The 26456-nt window shown below is 36.6% G+C and overlaps 1 protein-coding gene across 13 annotated transcripts in view; it reads right to left on the bottom strand.

Annotated features, from left to right (window-relative positions):
- The window catches only part of dab1.S (Dab, reelin signal transducer, homolog 1 S homeolog), a 433928-nt gene that overhangs the window by 146797 nt on the left and 260675 nt on the right, over nt 1-26456 (bottom strand). For 12 of the 13 annotated variants that reach the window (XM_041561400.1, XM_041561404.1, XM_041561394.1 and 9 more), the window contains one exon: nt 18595-18685. The gene's annotated coding sequence lies outside the window, so the exon portion shown is untranslated. Of the gene's footprint in view, nt 1-1215; nt 1376-18594; nt 18686-26456 lie in introns of all 13 variants that reach the window. The other variant, XM_041561396.1, reaches the window with a different exon arrangement.

The following is a 26456-nucleotide window of genomic DNA, read 5'->3' as shown; positions in this document are numbered from 1 at the left end:
GCTGGGAGCCTCTAGGCCCCCTGACACCTTTATAGTTGGAAAATTAATACACAGTTGTTAATTCAAGGTCTTCAGAAAATATTCTCAGGTACATAAAAGATTGAACTTGATGGACATGTGTCTTTTTTTCAACCTAACTTACTATGTTACTATGTATATCTTAAATTGTGAAAAACACAAACTTGAATTTTGTTAAATCATCCCCCATTAGTGTTCAAATGGAATCCATATTATTAAAGTGACTTTACAGCTCTGGCCAATTGAAATTGAGATACAACTTATTGGGATTCTTTCTATTCAGCTCAGTAGAAATCAAATCTTTTATGGAAAATTCTCTATTCAGTCAAATGCAGAAAGTATACATTTCATAAATTTGGTGCATTGTAAATTTACAATTTATATCTCTTCCATAATTCAAACATAAAAGTGTGCTATTACATACGTGAACATATACTACACTTTGTATCTTTTTCTTCATCCCAGCTTTGATTAGATTTTCTGCACATACAGTTTTGCAATTCATGGTATATAATACATCAGCCTGAGTTGGTAGCTCTGCACACCGGCATTAGCTGGAAAAAGAATTAATTTACTGGCAATCACCTTGCCGGCTTCTCAGTAGTGTGTGAAACACAGTGATAACCCACTGTTGGGGAAAATATCTTTCAGTGTCACAACCCCTATAAGATGCACTATGGTTAATTTAGTAAGTCAAATCAATGGTTTATACAAAGTGCTCACTTGGTCACATTTGATGTGTTGAAGTTATTTAATCTAATAAACAGCTGTTGTTAAATCATCATATACTCTAATGGAATGGTATTTCAAATACAATTCAATAAACAAATACCATGAATGAATATATGAAGACTTGAAAGGGTGCTAATAAATAACAGATAGTATATAAATAACAAAATACAGTACAGCACTCAACAGGACTTCAAAAATAAATCAAAATGTGCTTAGTGAATGAGACACAAGGGTATACTGTACTTTCCTACATAATTACAATACAGTAAAAAACAGAACAGCCGCTCTATTCATTCAGGTAAATAAAGAGCTACTTAATTACAAAATAACATTAAGTATATAAAATAACATAAATTATATCCTTATTATCTTAAAAAACCGCAATGTAGTTTTCCAACATGTGGCTGAATGAGTCCATCATTACTATATGTGACCATAAAATTCAAATAGACCCTTAAGGGTTACCTGTCATATTGTTTTCCATCACTTGACAGTAAAGTGTGAGGGTTTAACTTTTGTGTCCCTAGAAAATTCCTAGCCTGCGTGCTTTTATTCATGAAACCAGCAGCCGTCTTTCTTAATTAAGCAAGGTCATTCTTCAAAAGAAAGCACTGCACAGAGCCACCTGCAAACACACATATTTGTAAAGTTGAAAAAAATACTTTATCCAAAACAAGGCAACAGTTGGAGTAAAAGAAATGATCATGTATAATGGAAGAAAGCAGGACAAATCTGAGGCAGTAACTATGACTGCAAAGTGCTTTTATTGGGGTGCAATTTTCCCCAATAAAATCACTTTGCAGTCATAGTCATAGATCCCTCTTAAGGACTGGAGTCCAAAACTCCACTGCATACTCCAGATGAGGCCTTACCAGGGACCTATAAAGAGGCATAATTATTTAATCCCTTGAGTTAATGCCCCTTTTTATGCAAGACAGAACATTATTTGCTTTAGTAGCCACAGAATGACACTGCCCAGAATTAGACAACTTGAATCTACAAAGACCCCTAGATCCTTCTCATTTAAGGAAACTCCCAACACACTGCCATTTAGTGTATAACTTGTATTTATCAACATTGAACCTCATTTTCCAGTTTGCAATATGATTTTTCTGCTTAGTTGCCAAGACTCTCATTGAGCTTGCACTATTGCTTTTTCTGTAACTGACAATATTTTCTTGAAAATATAGGGGGCTCTCAGACAACATAAACTGCACAATCAAATGCTGATGTGAAGTGAAACTTTAAATAAAGAAAATCTGAATACGCTTCATGATTTTATTCTTTGCTCAAACTGACAATTTTAAGAAATGGCCAGTTATTTTCATGAAGCTAACAGTGCATGGCATATAATTAATAGCCATCACCGTATTGAAAATCAATTTTGATACTGCTTAACCATGAAGAGAAGTTTGCAACTCAGTGTGGGTCAATGCTAAGCATGGTGTGAATCATTGCAGAATCATGGTATATTGTGCAGCTCTAGAAATTGTTCAAGCTGACTGACAAATATCTTATTTTTTAAGGTGCAAATCTAACTTATTATATCAATAATGCATCTTTGGAGTTTGGTCAGATTAATTATTGCATGCAATATAATATTATGCAATGGATATACACATATTTATTATCAGCAGGACAGTTGACCAACAAACTGTTTATATATATATGTGTGTGTGCATAAATTATTTATATATTCTTTATTTGGACTTAAATATCACCAATACTTATCTGATTACTGACATTAGACCCAGATTTCTAACTTGCTAGAACAAACACCACCTCAAACTAAATATAGCTAAGACAGATAAATTCTCCTCCCTTTTACTATTAACACTGATGACATGTCCATTAATCCTGCTGATTCTATAAACTATTTGGGGGGAGTAATCTTTGACCAGATCATATATTTCTCTAAGCATGTTAATGTCACTACCAAAACTTTCAGCTTTTTCCTTTATAATAGTGCCAAGATACTCCCCTTTCTTTGTGAAGCACCTGCTAAAACACCATGCCCTTTTTCTATCCCATTTAGACTTGGGCATTGCTTACTAATTAATCTCCCAGACTCTCGTTGCTCTCTGCAAATGTGTTCATTCCCTGGTAAAATCTCTTTCTTGCTGCTTCTTACCTCTGAAATTCTTCAAGAACAAACTCAGGGCCTACCTTTTGTAGCACTATCTGGTCCAGTCTTGGCATTTAAGGGCCACTGCCCAAAATGCTTAGATTTTAAGTGTTATGATTGGTATCCCAAACCCAGAACAATCCCCAAGGTCCGGGTCATGGCTCAGTCTACCGCCTTTTGCTTCGGGAGGAGCCCTCTGCTACTCGGATGCCGCCAGGTCTTAGCGTGAGTTGACCAGGGAGAGCGTTCTGGGCAGGCAAGGGAACTGCATGTCGTACAGGAACGAAGAACAAGAAGTGCAATTGGAGTTACAGGCTGGGTCAAAACATCAAACGGGAGCATAGCCGGGGTCACAGATAAGGTTAGTACACCAATAACCCAACCTCAAGATAGGATCCGAGAGAATGGTCGCAAGTACAGGCAGAGGTCAGACCAGGCAGCAGACAAGACTTGGTCAGGGTCAAGAACAACTTAGAAGGAATCACACCCAGGAACTAACAAATAGACCTTTATGTTGGGTAATGAGAATTGACCCAAGGCCCCTTTGAATATTTAAACTTTGCGCCATAACGCGATGACGTCATGGTGCACAAACCCGGAAGCAAGCGGGCGCACGCCATATAAACAGAGGGACAGTGCGCATCGCAGAGTTGAAGCTGCAGGCGTCTCAGCAGACTGTGTGAGACGCACACAGTCTGCACTTCCTTCCTACTGATCCTCTTAGATCCTCTTAGATGCATCATATAATCTTTATGACATCAAATGTTGTCAACATATGAATACATAATTAATGGCAGAGGAAATCTTTAAAATCCGTCCATTTATAGCAAAACAGTCAGAGTCACAATAGTGCATCAATCTATTGATTAGCAGCGATAGTTGAAATACTTGAAAACAGTAACATTGGCTATAATGTTATAGCAAGGGTTGCTGTAAAATATGAATAAAGCTTCTTTAAAAATGTTTAAACTGTTGCTTGTTTATGATATATTATCAAAGTAGCGGTGCATGAAAATGCAGTAAAATGATTGTTTCAGTAACAGAATGTTAAGCGACTGAAAAATGAGTGTTTGATTTTCAAAATGAAACATCCTATTTCCCTTGCAACTCTCACAGAAAAGTAAGCATTTTTTAATTCCCCAATTTACCCTGACTAACCAAATTAGACATCAAATGAGTAATAAGATTAACGACCCATCAGAAGCTATGCAAGCTTTCTGAACCATTTTAACGTTTTTCAGTTGAATTTGTTTGATATTTCCTAAAAGCAGTTTATGTTAAAGTCTCTCTACCTTAACTTTTCTGATTGTATGAAGCATACATGTCTGCAACCTCAGAGATGTATTAAGACTATTTCCACTCAAGCAAATCTTTAAAGCCTAATATTGATTGGGTTTGGCTGTCTTTAGTTCACAATGAGGTTATGAAAACATTACCTCAAGATGTATTGGATCCAATAACACTTAAAATTCCAACTGGCTTAATTTCCTGTATTTTCCATGAGAGTGACATGTGCCCCAATTATTTTGATGCATTTACACATATTGATGGTTATTGTCTGGTTAGAAGATGATGATAGTTCCAAGGTTCCCATGGCAATCTGCTCCAACAGATGCAACTGCTGCATGGGAAGTAAACAACCCCTAAGGCATCATTTTTGACCAAAACCACATTTATTAAAGGAACTTGTGTCAACAACATGCTGTTACACTAAAAATTACACATTGTCAAGTGCAATTGCAGTCATAAATGACCCCTCTAGTGTCTATTAGAAGCCTACATTTACATGAGTTTTTTGTTCAACATTTTATGTGAGCATGTTTTACCTGTATGCACCAAACAAGTATTTAAAGGAGAAGGAAAGTTTAGATCACTGGGTGGTGCCAAACGTTAGGCACCGCACTGCAATTGTAATCACTTACCTGACACTTACACTACACTTACCTTACACTAACTGGGAGTTTTTAGTATTTGGCACAAAACAGTGATTTAGACTTTTGTTTTCCTTTAGATACAAACTTGTATCATATGTAATTAAATCTCACCTCCTACCTGAATTAAATATTGGGGTGTGTACCTTTGGCATATTTTAATTTATAGAAGGAATAGAATATTTTTCTGCACATAACTACTATATATCTGTTTGCCATGTCAAATATGTTGATTGGAATGATTCAGGACTGCTTTTCACATTGCTTATAAGAAATAATCCATTATTTTAAGCATTATAATTTGTTATAAAATTGTTTACTGTGTGGCTATGCAAATAAATCTGCCTCTTCCATAAAGTACAACTCTCTAGTGGTCCTCTTAGTTTGCCTGGTCAATCTGTCCAGTTGGAATTTGTCCAATCCAAAAAATATCTAATAAAGGAGCACTAAAAGCAAATTTTATATTTAAAACATGCTCTATTTTTGAGTTTTTGCTTCTTTTTCTTCACAGGGGCCATGTAAGGAGGCACACCTATTCCAGGAAAAAGCCAATGGTCAGAACACACACACACATACATACATACATACATAATATATATATATTTATTTATATATATATATATATATATATATATATATATATATATATATATATATATATATATATATATATATATATATATATATATATAGCAGAAACTAGGACAAGGTCATGGCAGGTCAGCAGGTCATAAATAGGTTCTTCCTTATTGTTTGAACATCTTGCTTTAACAATAAACTTTGCAAACTTACAGGCTTTAATAGTTCTCCACCAGATTTCCATCAGAAAACACAGCAGCAGACAGAACTTAATTTTTGATAGGGAGAAAACTTTATGAAAAAAGCTCACAAGAAAAAAAAGTAAGGTATCCATCTGCAGCAGTACAGATTTTAAGTCATGGGGGGTCATTCATAGACAAAAACCTGAACAGAACTATAAATTGTGCATGCCTGCACTTAGAGACACTCTGGTTCTGACTACTAACATATATTTATCTTTCAAAATTCAGAAGTGGAGGGAGGAGCTTGTTATGGAGACCTCATTATCTCTTTTTGCTCCTGACAGGGAGCATGTTTTTATTCATACATGAGAGTACCTAATTGAAGAAATACACTAGAGCAATGAGAAAGGTGCATATATTAAGAAAATTCACTTCACTGCAAATGCAGATTTCACTAGGAAAACATAGGTGACAGGCAAATTCCATCCTGGCAGTGACCAAGGTGACCTGTAGTCAAACTGTGTATGTCTTTTTATGTGATTTCTACTTGCAAAGCACATTTCATCCTGCATTAATCAAGCATAGCTAAATGGCTGGTAGATGCACAGCTCCTCATCATTTGTTAAACAGTCAAACTATTCTGTCTTGGCAAGAAAATGTCCCTGAAGGATGATAAAATCCTTACCGATGAACATGAGCAAGAATGGATAGATTATACACACTAAACTGAGTACAATGAATTTCTTAAGTTGTTTTTATACACGCAGCGTCAATAAAACAAGAGGGAATATTTAATCTACCTAAACTCCAGAATGCAATAATTTCATTGTCTCAGATATCTCATGGTAGTCTGAATTAAAATATTATTTAAATAGAAGAGAAACCAGCTTCTCTGTCGCTTTCCACATACAGTAGGTAAGCTGGTTTCCCCTTCAGTCTCAAGGCCAGGAGGGATACAACTTCAGGACTTGCATTGGTCACACAAAACTGCCCTATTAAAAATATGATTTTCCGATACAGACAGGGGCGTGAAAGGCAAACTAGTAACACTATCAGCCCAGTTAGTCTGTTGGGCCAATACGTTGAAGCACAAGGGTCCACAGCAGGCCCCCCTCTTGATTCACAGCAATGGGCAGTACTTATCCGGCTACCAATTCCTAGTGGTTTTCTGAGCTTGCCTTGCCCAATTGTCTTTGACCCCCAACCTCATATGGGACCCATTCCTTTAGAATAGGTGCAGCGACCGAGGCAACCGTTGGGGTTTCTCGGAAGAGGAGGTAAGATTAATCAGGAAATGGGACAAACTGTATATAAGGCCCCATTTGATCTAGTCTGTACATACCCCCTGAATTTTGCCAGCTACAAGGTATGGGCTCAGGACCTGTGATACTTATAGTGCATGCATAGAGCGCGATTTAGCAAGGTGTTGTGCACTGGTCCCAGGTTTTTCTCAGAAATAGATTCCCGCAGTGTGTACAGGGGGCCAGGCAAATAGAAGCAATCCATAATTGTGGCAAAAAGCTTAACGTTTCAGTCTCTGCATTTGTGAGATGGATTGGCAGTGTAGCCATCTGCCATAGCACAATAACAAAGTTATGAATCTCTGAGGCGACTTCTAATATCCTTACATTTTACAATAGGGGTAATTAATTATATTGTTCATAGTAGGAGATACATTGTCCAGTATATAAGCCACAGCATAAAGCACAGGCTTTAATTGGCTGCTTTCTCACCAGTGAGATTCATATGTGAGGCAAAACAAGAGGAACTGGAAAGCAGCTTGTTGATGGGAAGGGGTGGAAAACGGACAGAAGGAGGAAGAAGAGATGGGATGGGTGGGTGAGAGCAAGGGAGAAATGGATGGGGAAGGGAAAGCAGAAGTTAAACCAAAAAGTGGAAGAGGTAGTAATGGTGAAGAGAAAGGCAGCAGCAGGTAGTGGAAGGAAACAGGTGCCTAGTAGGGAGCAGTGGTGAAATGGATGAGTGTGAAACAGAGAAGAGGGAAATCGATGGGAGGGTGCAATAGAGGGAGAAGAAGATGGGGTTGTTGAGTACATGGAGCAAATGGGGAGAGATCCCTAAAAAATTCAGTATTTTTTTTCTACTTTGTTCAACACAGTGATTTTGTGAAATACACCCACAGAAGCACAGAGTATATTTGTGACAAGTTCCACTAATATATTGGATAGCAAAATTGTTTATGCAAAAGAATGTTCATGTGATTTGCTAGTACAAATATGAGCCAAGCAGGCCCCCTCCCGCCTTTGCAAGTGCACATGCAGGTTCCCGCCAGAGAACTGGGGATTAGGCGCACTGGAGATTTAAAGAACTGCATATCCCAAGTGCTTCTGTAAAAATAAGAATACAGCTGAGTGGCATGCCACTTTATGGCCTTTCCATATATCTGGGCCTGGAGTCAAGGCCTACAAGGAGGCAACATGAGCATCTTGCCTCAAGAATTAGCTTCACTGGAGCCACTGTATATATTTGCAGCTGTCCTGGGCACTGCTATCTCTAAGGCAGCTGAAAACGGAGTACCAAAGCAACTGCATGCTAATAGAGAGAAAGCAGCTCAGAAATTAAACAAAGAGTCAGGATTTGTAGTAAGTGGATGAAATCTCATCCTGCCCTCCCTTACTATATGGATGCAGGTTGTACATCCCCCTTGCTGATTTAACACCTGCTGTCCATACATCTGCTGTCAGACCAGTGTACTTTGTAACTGTGCAGTCCAAACTTGCCCACTGAGAAAAATATTTTATTGTCACACTCAAAGGGGTAAGGGCAGCATGGTCATAGAGTGTACTGATCTGAAAGCAGATTTATGGCCAGCATCGTCCTTCTTTTACAGCAAGTTGGCCTGTAGCTAAGAGAAGAACAATAGAGATTGAATGTGTGCAATCAGCTGTTGGGTTTAAGAGTAAAGCATAGAGGACCATCTTTTGTTTAACTGGCTTCTACAGTTCTATTATGTAGGTTTTATATAGTCCTAGTGAGATACTGTATATGTACTATCCTTTGTACAGGGATCTGCAGATGTGAGGCTCTTAAAGCTCTGTGCACAGGGACATACAGAATTGTGCAAGATATTGGTGATAAATACAGGGTGATGCATTGTGTTTTACTTACTGAATATATGGAACACTGTACTGTAATTCTGTGATCTACAGAATCTGATACAATACAGGTATAGGTCCTGTTATCCAGAATGCTTGGAACCTAGGGTTTTCAGGAACACACTACATACAATATTAATACCTCATTTGCCTTGGGCCCCTCCAGGCAGGTGAGCATTTAAAGTAAAAATATACCCCCTGAACAATGTAGGACCCTATAAAAATAAATTGCATATGCAACCCCATATTGGCCACCCCCCACCTCCTTCTCCTGGTGGATAAAGACAGTGACAGTCCCTTTTCCACCAATAGCCCTTTACTTTCTCCAGGTTACCTGCCCAAATACCTCTCCAGATGGACAGTAGTTGCTTCCATGTAGCAGACACATGAACAATGCCTGTTCTGAAACAGGGAACACGCTGGAGCCTTTCAATACCCTCCCTCAGGCACAACTCACTGGTGGCCCACACAGATTGGTCAGGCATTCACAGCGACTCAATCCTCAGGCTTTAGCCAAGCACGACAAACCTGCTTTATTCTTCAGGGCACAGCTCCAACACTATCTGCAAGCACCTTACAAGCCCCCTTTTAAATCAGCATCCATCCATAGACAGCTGCTGTCAGTCTCTCCACTGCCTTCAAGCTCTAAACCCTCCAGGGTTAGCTCACTCAGGCTTGGGGCTCCATACCCCAAGCCCTTCACGGCCTCTCAAACTCCTTAGACACCTTACATCTGGCTACAGTTCCTGCACTCCCAACTGGAGTGAAATCAGAAACTAGACTGGCACTGAGCACATGGAAGTTCAGCTATTTATTTCTGGCCAAATCTGGAATCTGCCAAGGCAAACTGTACAGGGACAAAGGACTCACTCCCCCTCCCTTATTCAATTTAGGTCCAACCTTTAGCTGGGGATTTGCAACCATGTGGGATTTTTAAGTTCACCATAGGTGAACTTAACCCTATAGATTCCTGCACATAAAAAATATGTAAAACCCTGCTTTATTTAAATAAACCATTTTCATAATAATGTACTTTTTTAGTAGTATGTGCCATTGGGTAATCATAAATAGAAAATTGCCATTTTAAAAAATAAGGGCCACTCCCTGTGATCCGAGGATTCACATTGGTCAGGTGATCTCTGAGGTTGCACAGAGACCATAGCAAAATGGTGGTTCAAGGCAAGAGATGTAAAAGGGCAATATTTACTTAAATATATATATATATACCCGTTTGGGAAGATTCTTTAATATGCCACTTAATTTTATATAAAATATCTGTTGCTTAAGTATTAATTTTGGGGGGAATTACCCTAAGTCAGATAATAAGCATTATGGCACATGAAAACATAGAATTAAGCCATTAGTCCTGTAATATATTTGTACTTAAACATAAAAAATCTTGTTTTATTTTGGCAGAGTAAATTAGTGACGGGCGAATTTGCGCTTCGCCACAAAATTCGCAAAATGGCGAAAAATTTGCGAAACGGCGCCGGCGTCTCGTTTTTGACGCCGGCGTGCGTTTTTTCCGCCGAAATTTTTTTTTTGCCACCGGCGAATTTTTTCGGGCAAATTTTCGCGGGCGTTTTGCGAATTTATTCACTGGCGGCGAAATGCGCAAATTCGCCGCAAATTCACGCCTGGCGAATAAATTCGCCCATCACTAGAGTAAATATATAATTACAATACTAAAAGGATAATTTAATAATAAACCTTTAAAATAAATAATTCTTAGGGTTCATTTACTACTCCAGGACACAAGTGCAAGAGTGGGCCCCTTAGTGTCTACATACAAAGCATCTTGCATCTTCGCGGTTGCTGCTCTCTTCATTGAGTGCTGGATCAAAAATATGGTGCTAGTGCAGAGAGCAGAGTCAGGAGGTGCAGCTCAGCACAATCCTTACCACCTACACGTCTCCCCCACCTTATACTGAGCACTGACTAAGACCTGGGGCTACTTAGACAATGCATCACGCAGTGTGTTAAGTAGCCAATTGCAGCCTAATTTGGGATATTGCATACTGAATGGTGCATTGTAAAGGAGGCCTCTCTCATAATTCAGTTTTTTCTGATATGGGATCTTACCGGCCAAACATAATGATTTCCCTTTTCTATTTCTATTTGCAACTTGTTCAGGTATTATGAACAACTCTGCATACACTCCCCATGTGATCCAATTGCTTAGTTACTTTTTCCCAATGAGGTCACAACTTGGGTGGTTAAATTGGTGATCTAGCTATGCATGGTATGGCCACCTTAAATCAGTTTCTCTCTCTTGTTTAATCCTTTAATAAAAGAATGACTTGGAGGTCATGGTCTATGTGACCGGAAATAATCTCACTAGAACTGAACTTGCAGGGAGCAGGGGCTGGGAACACATGCATTTCTCCAAAAGTTTGCTTAAATCATTTGAAGACAGAAAATAGAACTACAGTATATAAAGCATTTCCCCGTTATTGGGTGCTAGAATTCATGAGCAATTACAAAGTTAGTGAGTCAATAAATTATGATGTTTCAGCTGCTGAACTAAAACTTCAAGTATGGTGTAAATATTGTCTAGAGGTTAAAAACTCAAAAATACCAGCCCAGTTCAAAAACCCTTTGATATATTTTGAACACTCATGGGTTATCATTCAATCCATATATAAAATGTGTTCCTCTTTTTTAATTAGCTTTCACAGTTAGTTTCAGACATAAGGAATTCAGACAGTCACTGGTTTCAGCTGTGTTTTTTTTTTTTCTCAGCTCCTCGCACCATAGAATAGCCGGGGGGCTGCTTCACTTCATTTACTCAACTATAAAGAGGGGTTTACAAAAAAAAGGCAGTACGCCAGCTGAGAAGGGATTTCACGTTCAAAGTTTAAAGTTCCAAATTACCTCACTAATTTGACATGTGCATGTTATAAGCTATATAATTGGTTGCTAGGAGCTCCTAGATAAATTGATTTATAGTGTGAGAGATTCTTTACCCAGCAGATCGTACTTGAGCCTCATGTGTTGCTCAAGTGCCACATCTAATGTATGTGTAATGAAATTACTGTGGCATGTTTAATTCAAATGTGTTGCGCAAACTGTAATACATTTAAACAAGTAAGAAAACACGAATTTGACATAAATTAACTGATGCCTATTGCTTTCATAACACTTTCATTTCAAGTATGTCTTTACATATAAGGTCAGATGATTTCATTTTTGTTTAGACCTTGTACACAATGCCATCAACCAGAAGGCATTAATTAGAAAGATTAGTATGACCGTACACATGCTCACAGACATACCATGGGAGAAAATGACAACTACTATACTACAGAGAGGTGATGGGAAAGGAGGTGCTGCCAGGGAGAGAGGGAAAAAAAACAACAGTATAACTGTTCATTAAAACAATGATGTTCTATGTGCATTCCTACTTTTAGGCAAAAGGGACCCATCTTGTTCTCCTTTATGTCTAATGTTTTCATCTGAAAGTAAATAATTGAAGGTGATGAATTTAAAGGAATGCAAATGTATCTTAAGAGCATGGTTAGTATACCACTTAAGAGGAAGTCCTTTTATCTAGAAGACAACAGGACTATCCTTGCAAAGCTGGGTGCAGTACTATAGTTCTACACAGTTGCCACTGCTGTCTATGGGGTATTCAAATACAGGTATGGGATCCATTATCTGGAAACCCGTTATCCAGAAAGCTCTGAATTACAGAACGGCCATCTCCCATAGACTCCATTATGATCAAATAATCCAGATTTTTAAAATTGATTTCCTATTTCTCTGTACTAATAAAACTGTACCTTGTACTTGATCCAAACTAATCCTTATTGGAAGCAAAAGTAGTCTATACATGATGACGATTTAAATTACGGAAAGATCCATTATCGGAAGAACCCCAGCTCCTGAGCATTCTGGATAACAGATCTCATACCTGTATCTGTACTATGGCATCTACGTAATAGAATAAATGTAAGCTTTTTGCTATAGTTTTCTCAGAATATTTTATTAGCTCCAGATATGGGCCAATTGGATCAGTTATAACAAAATTGTAATTAATCATTGCTCCAATCTTTATTATCACAGACCTCCCAAATTTTATTACATTCACTGCGCACTGGCGCAAACTATAAAATTCGCAAACCTTCTTCCCCTGTCGGAAGTGGTCGCTAAACAGTTTCCAGGTTCGCAAAAGCTATATTGAATTCGCACAAAGGCAAATTTGTTCGCACAAAGGCATAACTTTTTCGCATTGTGAATATTTTTTCCATTACCGACTTTTATTTTTTATTACATTCCTCCATTTGTACCTTATATTGCATAACCCCCATAGAATGATATGGGCAATGTTTAATTTATATTCTAGTTAATTAAATCAGTACTGAATTGAAGTATCTAGTCAGTCAGTCATGGCTGATCATCCACAATCTCCAAAACTGTATAATGTAGATGTACTAGAGTAGATTGATAGAAAAACATTAACTGAAAAATGTTTTTAGAACAGTATGGAAATTAAATAGGATAGGGAAGCAGTTTTATAGTATGTAACACATTTTTGTCATTCTACTGAGTAGGTGTAAACATTTTAGAGTAGATCAAACCATTATCACATGCATATGCATTTTAATAAGAGTGCGATTAACATAATGTGTAAAGAAGTATGGAAATAAGCGATGAGCACATTTTTTTGCCATCCACAAATATTTTAACAAAAATGCATCAAACTTTTGCCATGAAAGTTTTTGACAAAACGCCCAATGCATTTTTCCCATAAAAAATTGCTGTGAAAAACTCCCATAGACTATTGTATTTTGCATTGACAAAAATTGCTAAAAAAAAACTGCTGTAAGAAACTGCCATTGACTTTGAATTTTACCAATTTTCACAGTTTTACCATTTTGTTCATTTTTCTCCAAGCAGGGCAGATTTGCTCATCACTAGCAATGTATATGGATGATAAGAGTTTTTAACCAAAATATATCTTGCCCTGTATGAATAATGTGTAAAAAGTAATGTCTTTTTTAAAGACAATTACACTACCAATCTGATGTGCAATGCTGCTAGCTACTGTGTTGCTAGAACATATTCATTATCATTGTATCAATCTCAATCATTTCGAGGGAATGTTAATTAAATGTGTTTCTTAGAAAGTCACTTTTATATTATTACAGGTATTCTTTCTATAGATATAAAAAGCAATTTGAATTGCTACATTATTTGATAATAGGACACAGAACATAAAAGGCTTTCTTTTATGTCATATGGTGGCAATGCTGCTACAATAAAAATCTGTAGATTCAAAGTGGGTGTTGTAGAGGTTGAGAAATGGCATTCTCAGTAAAGCACACACAGGGGAAATTAGCAGCTGCCAATGGTAACAGGAAAAAAACACTTTGCATTGTTTGCTATGGGGCAAAAAGTCTCTTATGTGCTCCTAAGAAACAATGAGTTCTACTAAGATACCAATCTCCCTGTGTTACCTTAGTCTTAATTTATTATAATGGCAGTGAAATACAGTTTGTTTAATGGCAGTTGTACACAAAAAGCTTTTTAGAAATGTTTTGCTTAATTATTAGTGGTATATGGAAATACCTATTATAGATATAATTATGGAAACACTGTGTACAGACTGTGCAAAACTTTGTGTTGCTATTTTCTTTTTATATATTATTAGTTTTTATTGAAAGAAATTGGTGGGGTAAGGGTACAGAAAAGTAAAAAATTGGTGGAGGAGAGACAGTAATACATAGTACTGGATCCATAATTCAAGCAGGATTGAAATGAACAAATGTATATAAATATGACCTAAAACAGGAGAGCACCTGAGAGTATTATTGACCATTATTGGCCAATAATGTATGAGACAAAGACACTCCCAAGTTAGCTAACCCTCTTATTTATTTATTTTTTTATTTAAGGAACTTTATTAGTTTTCAAAGACACATTTTCCATAAAGTAAAGCTTAGTACTGTTAAAATTTTAGCATGTTTAAACAGTGTTATTAAAACAATAAATGTTTGCTTCACCATATTGTGTTTATTTTCTTTGGTCTGTGCATCCCCACATTTTGTTTTCCCAGTCCATGAAGGGCAGGTTTCCGTTGGCATATATTATGTGAGGGATTTCCACTAATGGGTTTAAGGGCTGCGGATGGCTAAAATGAGGGCCGTCTAGGGCCAAGGTGGGACGGGGGAGGAGGTGTCTCGGCTCCCATTGCCCCTGGGTGAGTCTAAATATGATCTAGCTTCTCCCTCTCAAATTCCATCCAGAGGAGTCATACAAACTTCATACATATAAGTTTGTGGTCATAGCTTGTCCCCTGTTATCATGCTCTTATGGTCTCCATTGATCTGATCCACTTTACTTTAATGATCAGCATATGTTGAGTGGGGAGGGAAGTTCCTTTCCAGTTGGCTGCGTGGATCATTTTTGCAGCAGTGAGTATGAGTGGCTAGCTCGTTGAGCTATCCCTCTTTTATGTCCTCTGATATGTGCAACAGGTTCCAAAGACGTATATTAAAGATATTACATGTTTCAGAGGGGTGGAGCAATGGCATAAGCTTCCAAAAGAGTAAGCTCTCTCCCCGGTTTTCTAATACCTCCAAGGAATGTATAAAAGTGATAAAGCTGGTAGTATTGAAAATCTTGGAAAATGAAATAATCATGGTTAATACCCAACCAAAATGTGTATCTTCTTTGTTTGCAATATATATAGTATAATGCAATATACTATTGCAGAGTTTTATGATATACATATTTAAGGACTGTAACATACAGTAAATAAATGTTTTTGGAATTCAAGCAATGATAGAAGTATTAAACATCAATTAGAAAAATATATGGCTTCTTTTTTTTTTTAAATTGAATTTTATTCATTAGTACAATACAATACCATAGACATAAACATAAACAAATGAACAAGTAAAAAGAGAAAGAAAAAACAAACAAAAAAAAAAAAAAATATATGGCTTCTTAATATACAGTCCATTACTAATACATTCCCATATTTTGAAGTTGACCCAGCACCAAATATATTTTTCTTATATGTAAGGGTATTACAAGTAAGAAATTTGTCATCTAGAATGTTTGGGGCATGGGGATTTTTGATTACCAAAATATGTTAAAATATTAAAAACACAACAGAATTATTTTGCCGTGTAATGAAAAGCAAGAATGCACAATTAAAGTTTGTAACTACAAATTTGCAAACATTATTTTTTTAACAAATACAAATTTTTGCATTTTAATTCCTGTATCTTTAATTGTCCCTTTGATATACAGTATCATTTTGCCACGTCCCCATAGACCTTTTTTATATGACCAGGTAGAAAAGGGATTAATGGATCTTTTAATAAGTTATTTTGATATTTTATTTCTGCGTTTTATTGTATTTGTACTGTAAACAATTTTAATTTCAGCAGTTTCAGTCTTGACTCATAAGGATATATTTATGCATGAGCACTAAAGGGGTACTTTTGTACCCCTTAGTGCTCTTGGGCTTCTGCCAAGAATTAAATTAAATGACCCTTATAATATTTAGATAATCTTTAGTTACTTTCTTTTGATGACATAAGGCCAAATTCCTGACAGAGTGAAAGTACAAAATATATTTATACTAGTACAATATGCTTACTGGAATGGATAGGAATTTTTTGTAAACATACATATCGAACCTTTTCGTATTTGGTTGCAATAGGTCCTTAAAGAGACAAGGTAGTATATTAATCAGCATATGGGTTAAATAATTATTTACAAGGCCCTTTTTAGAAACTTACCTTTTTCACAAGTCAAACATTTGTGGCCCAGATTCCATACCTTAAGGTGGCCATACATGGAGAGATCCGCTCATTTGGCGATGTCGCCAAACGAGCAGATCTCTCTCCGATATGCCCACCTTGACCCAACGATCGAATCCTAACGCATCGGAAACGGGGGTCGGATTGCATCAACGAACAGATGCGGCCGCGATCCGATGGGATTTTTCATCCCATCCGATCGAGATCTGGCCAACTTTCGGCCAGATCTCGATCGGGGAAGCCCGTCAGGGGGGCCCCATACACGGTCTGTCGGCAGCTTTTATCTGCCCGTGTATGGCCACCTTTACAATACTGAATATTTGCTTTCAGTCACCCCTTAAATAATAGCAGCTGTAACCCTCTTCTGGTCACCCTGGTTCTCCCCTATTCATTGGGATCTGTGCTGTGTTGACTACTAAACCCATATACACAGCTGTCAATAGTCAACTATATTTCTTTTTTTTAACAAAACATGTCACATACCAAGAGACCAAGTTGAAAATTGTTGGTCAGCTTTAATCTAACAGTGACTTAGGTCCAAGAGACATTTAGTGCTTCCCAGTTGATTAGAATAAAGGGTCTGCCATTCATCAAATTGCAATAATATGTACCACAATTTTAAAGTTAAGCTTTTAGGCATTATTCTTTCATGACTGGTACAGGTATTACCATTAAAAGTGGACTGTTTTTAATGCAAGTACGGGACATGGCATATGCCTCAGAGGAGGCCCTCGTTCTTGTTTAAGAAACCAAAAATTAACAATTCCTATTTTCCTGGCAGCTGTGCAACATAGAATACAGTGAATGCAATTATGCATGCTGACCTTCTTCTTCAAATACATTTCAGGGAAAAATTAAGAAGCTCACGGGAATTCTGTGTGATTTGAAAAGTACCAGCGTGCTTTCTGAGTAATTAGGAGAAATTGGCAGACTAGGCAGGCTAAATGGACTGTATCGGCTGTCAATTCCAATGTTTCCATTTTTCTCGGTTAAAAACCCTTATAAATTATATCACTGAATCAGAACAGACATCTGCCAAATGTACGCATCTGAAAAGGGCTGTCAACAATGTTTTTAATGTCCACTATAAAACACATGGTACAAACTAATATTATCGCAGGTACTTTTCTAAACTAAATTCAAGGAACTTAATTTTAAGGCGTGGAACAAATCTAATGAACTGTGTTTGAAAACCACCATTCATCACTGCACTATATATAATCCTAGAGTGACAATATTGCTTCTGCAGAGGTATCAAAATACTATTCTGTATATGGCATATAGGAAAAGTCATATCCAACGTGAATCAGCAGGTTCCAGAACAGCCAATATAAGACTAATCCCAATGCTTCTCAGGAGACAATGCCTTGCACATGTCACAGATTAGTCTTGTTAATGCTCTCTGAAATGACCCTTTTTAGAAGTGTCACTTTTATTATTTTGAAGGTAAAGGGTCTGGAGTGTGGATGAACAGAATTAAGTTGTCTCTGACAATCACTGTCATGGTAAATGCTTGACAGGTTTGGAGAAAAAAACTTCACATGTTCACACATTTTTACAATTCAGAGTTCAGACCAACAGAAAACTTGGTAAAATGTTACATTCTTTATATTCATCTATAGTTTGTTTTTGTAGTTATAAAAGTATACTATATATCTATATCTATATACACACACATATACTGAGGAATAGCTCTATAAAGTATATCAAAGATCCCCTGTTCCCCCGAGTCATTATTCCCTCTATCTGGCTACAACTTGGTTTTTTAATTATATATATTAATAAACCCTTTTTAGTGCAAGTAATATTTAATCACATGGCTAGATAACACTGAGAACTCTGGGCAGCTGAATGTTGCCCCCCTACTGTTCTTAGGTTGTAGATTCAGCTAAAATACTGAAAGTAAAAGATACTTGTGCTAACTTTCATGTGCATTTGGATATTTTGAGCTTAATGATCTTGTTATCTACCCTATATTAGTCCACAGGCATTGTCCAGTTTCTTAGTACACATTTAAACAAAAATGTATGAGCCTGCATGTTTGTGTGTATTTATTGCATCTGCTATATAAACCGTATATATTGACTAGGAACAGCAGTTTGAAAGGTGAAAAATAAGGCCAAATAGATTACTTACATTCCCATTTTGTTTGTAAGTAGTGGCAGATCCAATACTGTATTACTTTCTTCTTCCATTCAAGATGATGTCACACAGAAACTATGCGATTCTGAAAAAGAAGCATTTTTCCAGGTTCTGATGAGAGCATATCCACAAACAATTTATCATGGTTTGTGCGCTAATGATAGACTCATGCATAAGAGGCACCACAGGCAGTGAGAGGCAGCAAGCATGAAAAAGAGTGAATCAACTGTCACCAGTTGTGATGTGAAGGACTGCAAGGCTGTGATTAGAATTTTCAATCAGGGTATCAACAATTCTTCATGTTACTGGTGGGGGGGGGAAGGTTTCTTTAAGCAAGAACCTTCTTCAGTCTTGTATAGGAGAATGAAGCTATGGAATGCATTACAAAAATACAATCTATTTATTTTATTTTCCAAAAGGCTTTTAAGCTTTGAACAGCATAGCATTGCATTTGTTGGTGCACACTGAATAAGAATTGAAAAGGCTATTTGAAAGAATAGAATCACACTGAAATGTGTTCATTTGTATGTGGGATCATATTCAAAACAATGACATACCAAGCCATTATACAAAACATAAATAATGTAGCTGTTTGTAAATATATTTTATATTTTATGTATTTTACCTGAATGCATTCCACATAAAACTGAATTCCATCACATTCACACAGAAGGGTACATTTTACCAGGAGCCAGTTAACCTGTCTGTATGTCTTTGGTGTGGGGGGAGACTAGAGTACCCAGAGGACACCCACCCATGTACAGCAAGAACAATCCACACTTGCACACTCTTGACTTGGTTCACTGCAGGTTGTAGAATGGAGCCATTACTTGTGATTCAATCCATTCAGTTCACAAATGTCTCAAGTAGTTTGCCCCACAATACAACATGAGTTGCAAGAGACCAGAAGTTAAAAGAAATCCATCTTATCACCACTATTTATCTATGCCATATTTATAATGATAAATATGGAATGATTTTCTCCCATGAATTTAATAAATTGAGGCAACCAATTATCCATTATGATATAAAGCAGTCACTGTGCATTCTATACCTGAATGACAGAAAACACAGGAGTAGTAGGACTTAAAATTAAAGACAATATAGGATTATTCCACTATCGAAAAGGAAAGAAAAAAAGAAGCTAGCATGAGCACAAAGCAAGTATAATGACGGACTGATCATTTTTCTGCAAGTAGAGTGAACACTAAAGTTTCATCACCAGCAAAAACTTCCAATTTTATTCAGACATACAATGCTAAGGAACACACGGAGCCCCAAAGGTTGGTTCACTAACGTTAAATGGATCAAACTGAAAAAAAGAGGTGCTATATACAGTATACATGTTGAACTCTCTGTAGTATAAAATACTTTGTGGATCACTTTAAGCTATATTCAGTGTCGGACCATGCCTGCTGTTTCAGGGGCCCCCACACCACCCCCCAAGCCCTCCAGCCACAAGCACCCTTCAGCCTTCCCAACCCAGCTGCAACCCTCCTATGGCGTCCCTGCATGTATCTTTTCCTTCGCTCAGCAGCGACTGGGGCCAAGGAGGGAGGTCGGGAGAGCGGCAGTGCATAAAGCAGGGAGTGGGTCTGGGTCGGTGGGGCCCACCGGGTTTTTGGCCAAATTCAATTGCAAGCAGGGAAATAACAAGGTAAAACAGACCCAATGACTAGTAGTATAAATGGACAAATAGGGTACTAACTCATATGCTGTTGAATACATATAATTTAAGCCCCCTCCCCGAATATTAAAAAAGATGACTGATTTCAGACAAATACTATATCACATGTAAGGATAAAGCTTGTTCTAAAAGAGCTTCACAATTTTCATCTACCATACTCATATATTTGCTCATGTACTGTATATTATATACTACTTGTATTTCTCCTTTTTACCGGCATGATATCTGATGTTCTACTGATAGTGCCAGTACTGTAAATATCAACATTTTGGGTTCTGTCCTAATTTCTCAAAAGGAATGTATAAACATTCTCTTAACATCCCTTGTCGCATGATGCAAGTTTATCCGTAATCACTTTCTACTTGTGGGGATCTGAGACAGAAAAAAAAAAAAAATCTCCTGAGGCCTCACTCCAGAGGTCTATACAGCATAGTGGTCTCTGGGGTAAATGCAGTGCATTAGCAGGCACTTTGCTCCTTCTACCTTGTTCTAAATTCTATTTCCATGTGCTTTTTTGCAGAGCATGTAACACATCCAAATTGCATTGATTGATAGTGTGATTATTGCTTTTTTTCACCCTGACTTCACTTGGAAACAAGTAAAATGACTCTAATGGCTGTTTCGGGTTGGAAACAATGGATGAAATAAATACATTTTCTGGGAGAGAATAGGGAAATCTGGTGAGGCATGTCATTTTTAAATGAAATGGCTACTATGTAATTAACTGAGAGGCTGTATGATTTATTATGCTTGAGTGGGTAGGGATATATTGTTAATATTTTTTATTTGAAAGTGAACCATTTATTTGCATTTTATCTGGCATGAATTAAAATATGTATAATATCACAGTTTTCCTTTAGATCTTTTGACCAAACTAATCTGGACCAGTTGCAGGGTTTCCTCTATTTTAAGCTTGACAATGAATATTCCACCTGTCAAGGGTCTTACTGCGTGATAGTGACACAGTTCACTTTTTAAGCCTTGCCAGTAACCATCAATTGCTAAGTATATACACCACAAGCTGCTTTATGATCAACACTCATATCCATTGAATTATAATTGTCTAACAAAATGACAAAAAGGGAGGAAGACTAGCATCCCAGGAGATAATGGAGGGGGAATGACCAGTCAAAGATGATCATAGAATTCTAACAACACTGAACAGTCTGTACAGCTCAATAAACATATTTATCACAAAGCATCTTTTCCTTACTCTTTTTCTTAATTTACAGGCAGTCCTTGGGTTATGTACGTGATAGTTGAATTTGTATGTAGGTTGAAACATATACATTTACTTAGACAGATGTCTGTCTTACTATAGTATTTATATTTACCTTTCTGTGAATATTTATTTTTACCTTTCTGTGCTCCTCAGTAGACAACACACACAAGAGGGGATTGGGGCAGGTGGTTTATTAAAGCTTAATGCTAATAAAGGTTAAGCAAAACATTGTAAGTTACTGTAACAACGCCTGTTTGTACGTGTGAGTCAGGTGTATGCAACTCGAGGACTCCCTGTACTTAATTTTTAACTTTCTGCTGTGCACAGTATCTGTTCTTTTATCATCATGTTTCAATGTAGTCAGATAAAATAAGTACGTAGATTATTCTGAAGGCATTCAGTGTAGAGATGAAAAGTCTCTTTTTAAAACAAGAAAAGAAAGAAAGTAGCTACATAATTGAGACAAAGAGCCCAAATATAGAATTAATTTGAATTTATGAATGGTATACATTTCTTTGAGGTAGATTTATCAAAAGTGGAATTGGGATTCGTAGGACAGTATTTTCAAAGTAGTTCACATTTTATGGCATATATTAACCTTTTCATCAGAAAGTATTCTTCAGTTTCAGCTGAATTCCATTGTTTTCTATGGGCTTACATCTGTTCAAAATCCTATTACTGATGTACTTTGTAAACTTAACAATTGTTCCCACAATCAATAGTAAATCTAAACTAAGACACTCACTTTCATGTTTTTTTTGTTTTTTTTTTATAAATAATTTTATTTGTAATGGAAAGTAAACATTTGTGTGAATGTATATATATGTGTGTGTGAAGGTGGGCAGTTAAATCTGGGTCTGTAGAATGGATGGGGCAGCTTTTTGGAAATAATAAATAACCTCCATTATCTGTCAGTAGAGTTGAAGCACCATAATTAATTATACTGTTCTTCACTCTTGTCTCTGTTTTTATAAGACATAACTAAGACAATGGTGCACTTTGTAGTTGATATTAGGTCACAATATAAATCTATATTAATAAAAAAGGAATAATTCCTATGTTTCAATAAATTTTATTTTTTATTAATTATGGAATGAATCCCTTTGATTCATATGCGTTCTGAAAAACAAGTACCCTGCTTGTTTCTCTTATGGAATAAGCTAGACATTACTTTATTTAGCAATCAGGGATAGCACTCAGAGCCTAGTAGTTGCTTACATAGAGTTCCTAGGGCAAAGCTTGGGGCAGAATTGTTGCTACTGTATGTCAGGCTAATTGAATGTGACAAATTCCATCTATTTCTCCTGTACTAAAAATGATACCTTAGTAAGAGCATCACCTAACACATAGGATTAAAGACAATGTCAGGGGGTTTACAGTCTATCTACAAATGTAGACAATGTTGAATCTTCAGAAAAGCAAGAGAGAAGCATTAAAGGAAAACTATACCCCCCAAACAATGTAGATCTATATAAAAAGATATTGCATAAAACAGCTCATATGTAAAATCCTGCTTCATGTAAATAAACCATTTTCATAATAATATACTTTTCTAGTAGTATGTGCCATTGGGTATTCATAAATAGAAATTTGCCATTTTAAAAAATAAGGGCCGCCCCCTGGGATCGTAGGATTCACTGTACTCACAAACATACCAACAAACTGTACTTGTTAGGTCACATGAGCCAATTAACAGACAGAGTTGTGTCTTTTTCTTCCACACTTCTTCCTGTTACAGTTAGAGTTGTAGTATTTCTGGTCAGGTGATCTCTGAGGCAGCACACAGACCATCACGAAATGGTGGCTCAAGGCAAGAGATGTAAAAGGGCAAGATTTACTTAAATATATATTCCAGTTTGGTAAGATTCTTTAATATGCCACTTAATATGATATGAACTGTTGCTTAAGTGTTCATTTTGGGGATATAGTTTTCCTTTAAGATTAACTTGAATGCTTATACCATGTTTAAAGCCATGATAATAAAGAGACAATGTTTTCCTTGATGAGAGCTTGATTATGTTTATATAGCAAACTGGGACAACTGTAGGCCAATTTTTATTCCGTAACGTTAAAATGTGGAGCTATAGTATATAAGTGCATTTTTGGCTACAGCAATTCCCAAAAACTGGAGCACTGGATATATTAGCATACATTAGCAAAAAGGCTCCATCATTAAATTAAAAATGTGTTCTTACTCTTTTTTTATAAAGAAAAAAAATTAGTTTGCTTGAACCTACTACTATTCACACCTACTGTGTTTATCAAAGGTCGTATTTCGAATTCATGTGAGTTGTTTTTTTTTTTTTAACTACACTGTATATTAAATTCGAATATACTCAAAATTCGATTGGGAGGTTATTTAATAAAAACCCTGAATATCTAAAACTCGTGCATATTTTAATGACTTGAAAGCTCGATTCAAGTTTTCCTGACAAAACTCGAATGTCAGGAAGTCTGTTAACATGTCCAAATTGGTCCCTGGACCTCTCCCATTGATTTATACATGAACTCAGATGGTTATAGGTGCGTATAGTCAAATTCCAATTTTTAAAGAGTTTGATAAATCTCAAAATTAAAATTCGAATCGAGTTTAGATAAGTCACAATTAGAATTTGACAGTTTTAACCATAAAAAAAATTTGAATTTGAATTTTCAATTCGATACTTAATAAATCTGCCCCCTACTGTGTGAATGTCATAGGGACCTTGGACTGTACGCTCCACCAGGGCAGGGACTGATGTGAATAATGGAAAAAGCCCTGTGTTAATGTATGGGTGCTACAGTATATAAATAGCAGATGATAATAGAGTATTCACTCCCAGAACAGGGGGCAAAAATGCAATTTAGTAGTGTAACAATGTTTCTTTATTAAATCAGTGAGTGCTTCATTCCATATTCTTAAAAAATTGGGTCATGTACTATATATGCTGGATTCATAACAGTGAAAAATTTGAAAAACTATACTGACCTCCTTGTCACCAAATCAAAGAAATCAAGACAAATCATATCAAACCTTCTAGGAAAGAAATCAAGTAATTTTGACAATCTAAAGTAAAAGCTAATAGGAGCAACTTGGAATGGCTTCTGCCATCTATCTCTCTACTCCTGCTGGATTCACCATTATTAGAAGCATAATTCTTTTAAGACATTTTCAGGAAATATTAGAACTGCACCTGCATCACTCTAAGCTTTATGGTTCTGTATGTCTCTGGGGTGCTTTTTGAGATAAAAGAGGAGAGCAAGTGCAATTTTTTATATAAAAGGCATTAAGTAAATTACAACATCCTGTTGACCTCTATTCTTGTGATCCCTGATGTTTTTTGCCTAACAGTTATTAGCAATAGCTGACCTCATTTTGACTTATGTTATGTCTTAAAGAAATAAATTAGTGCTTTAGCCTGATTAAGTGCTTAGCAGCCAGACTCTTTAGTCTTTATGCTGACCTGTCTCAGTTTGTTCTGAAACTGCAGCTTTTATTGATACAAGGCATTGGCTGGGGACAGTCATCAAAGAAAATTAATATTCCTTTTAAATACGGTAACAATTGCTGTTATTGGAGAACAAGAGTAGACATTGTCAATGTTTAGATTCAAAACAGATAATTGTTTTCACAAATTACTGAATGTAGTTGACAGTTGTAAAGCGATCGTATTTATCTATTCTCAGAAATTGTGTGCAGTTATAGATGAACAGATATAATATTTATTTCCACAATATTATTTCCACTATATGAGTAATGCATGATAGACACGTGCAAAGTGTGAATACAAATATAAATGACAACATATCCAACATACTAAAAATAATAACCCTAATATTATGTATAATAGAAGACGTTTCGCTACTCATCCAAGCAGTTCAACTGGTGTGGGAAGTTTTCGGGATATAAACTCTTCCACTAATCCAATCACAATGGCAGATTGTAACTCTTCAAAGAGGTGATATATGAAATTTACAGAGGTGTTAATTCCACTCCAGCTCCACTGACACTCCAGCTACATATGGGATGACTGTTTCACCTACTATGGGGTCCGTTTACTAAAGTGCGGTAAATCTGACTTTAAGTTTCCGCATGTTATCGCTGAGAATATTTTTACGCCAGAATATTTGCAGCGACTAAGTTTACTAAACAGCGATACGCTCAGAAGTCATTGCGATCACTTGCGGTAACTACGTTAAGGAACCAGCTTACGTTAGCGGTAATTTTAGCGAGTTGCGAATTTTCTGGCGAAAAATTAGGTTTTTGCGAATATTTATGCTATAAAATAGTCTTGTTTTATGGCGGTTATTATGGCAAATTTTTAATGTGACATTTATGGCCAGAAATGCATCTTCAAAACTTATAAACTTTATTGACTGATGATTATACCATCCAACAACATTAGCAGAGTAACACCAATCAAACATGTCAGCATCATATAAACCCTTCTGCCAATAGAATCATAGGAACAAGAAATGATACCAGTCAATCTCTTTGCTTCATAGAAATGCACAGTTTAATGTAGCCAATCACAATGAAACCAAAAAAGCGTAGAGGTTGACGAATCCTTGGACTTTGATGCCCGCTGCCAATAATACACCTCTGAGCTGAAATTGCTGCTGTTGCAACAGATAGAAGCAGAAGCCAAAACATCCGTCAGCAAAAGCTACAGATCTGTCTCCTGTTAGCAAAGAATTATGGGTAAAAAAAACCCATTATGGGATATTTCCTGCCCCTTGAGAATTTTCTGGCGAAAAAAATACTTTTACGCCACTACATAGGTGGCGGTAAATGTTTGCGAACATTCTGGCGTTAATTTTGTCTATAGCACATTTCGCTGTTAAGTAAACCAAGCGTTAATGTGTACGTAGCGTTATTTTCAGCGAATGCGATAACTGGCGAACAATTATTCTTGCGCAAGAAAATTTCGCAAATTTATATTTACAGCAGGTTAGTAAACTGGCGAT

Source organism: Xenopus laevis, chromosome 4S (assembly GCF_017654675.1).
Source record: "Xenopus laevis strain J_2021 chromosome 4S, Xenopus_laevis_v10.1, whole genome shotgun sequence".
Lineage (NCBI taxonomy): Eukaryota > Metazoa > Chordata > Amphibia > Anura > Pipidae > Xenopus > Xenopus laevis.
This window is presented reverse-complemented; position numbering and strand designations above follow the sequence as displayed.